Below are 1,419 nucleotides of genomic sequence, written 5' to 3'. Positions count from 1 at the left end.
CTTGCTAAAGCATGTGTCATTGAGCCTTGTCTTAAAGCTACAATTATAACTTCCCGATGCAGATGCGCAAGCTCCTCCATCACCACCTCACTCTATTGTCATACCAAAGTGCTCCTTCACCAATGGACTTAAGAAAGGGCCCTATATGCCTCGATGAAGGCCAAAAAAAAAAATCATCTTTGCCACGATGGTTCTCTCTCACAAAAGACGGAGAACGAAGAAGCTAATGTATGAGAAAAACGTAAAACGAACCTATCTAGCATGCATCCATCAAACAAACAAGATTCAATGACATACAAGCAAGCAAGCAAGAGAGCTCACAAGTATTCTATTGTAAGAATGATTATATACAAATGATTAGTTTTCACACTAGGCAAGCCAAACTTAAAAAATTGTATGGCCTCTATTACTAATCTTAAATAAGTATGTACACAAAGTCCTTAGGCTTTCCTTATTAAGCTCATTACGCTTTCCTTATATTAAGCTCAAGGTAAGGCTATTTTATATGTTCCAATGCGATTTAGAAAAGAAAAGTACACATCGAGTAAGATGGCAAAACGCCTTACGGCAAGTCGAGCGGATGGAAGAGACACTGCAAATGAAGTGGAACACTTACCAATCGATGTTATAATTGTCCATGCAATACATGCAATCGTGCTGGAGGTTGAAAAGCGGAGGTCCAAAACCATCACTACCGTCCATCCTGCAACATTTCATAATTTCTAATAATTTGTTTAAGTAAATCCAAGCACCTGTGGATACAGTTGCCATGTGAAACAACAGCATACGAAGTTAAAATTGTCAAAAGCATGGAAGCACAAACACTAGTTGAACCGGAAATGTGACATGCAAGGGAAAGAAGTAATAAAAACTTTGCTGAAAAATTAGGAGCTTCATAAGATGTAAACTTAACCGCCTACAGGCTTACTCAAACAAATAGCTAGAAAATTCACTTACACAGCTTTCATAACTTCTGTGCGGATTGCAACCTACATTTTGGAAGAGTTCAGAGTGCTTCGGCTATAGCTAAGGGCTTGCATTAAAAAAACAAGAAACTGGTGGGAAAAACAGGCAGGCCGTAGAAATCTCTTTTAAAACATGAAAAAGCAGTAGTGGAAAAAAACAACTATGGTTGTTACACAGAAATCTCACGCGGACGAAATGCAGTTTCGACAGAGAGGGCAAGGGTCATGCAGCTCGTCGTCGTGTAATTTTTTGCAAGACGCTTGTGTTTGTTTTCGTTGTGTTTTTGCAGAAGAGCGCACGTTTTTAAGCAAGTTCACAACAACGTGGTTGCTGGCACCGACAGAGAGCAGACGTACACATGTAGAGAGCTCAATGAAATGCCGCAAATTCAAGCACGGGCCAGCCTCACAATTCTCTCAATCCCGTCCTTGCAACAGGCAACGCCGTTCTATC

Source organism: Cibotium barometz, chromosome 25 (assembly GCF_041138505.1).
Source record: "Cibotium barometz isolate CiBa-2024 chromosome 25, ASM4113850v1, whole genome shotgun sequence".
Classification (NCBI taxonomy): domain Eukaryota; kingdom Viridiplantae; phylum Streptophyta; class Polypodiopsida; order Cyatheales; family Cibotiaceae; genus Cibotium; species Cibotium barometz.
Note: the sequence above shows the minus strand (reverse complement) of the source record.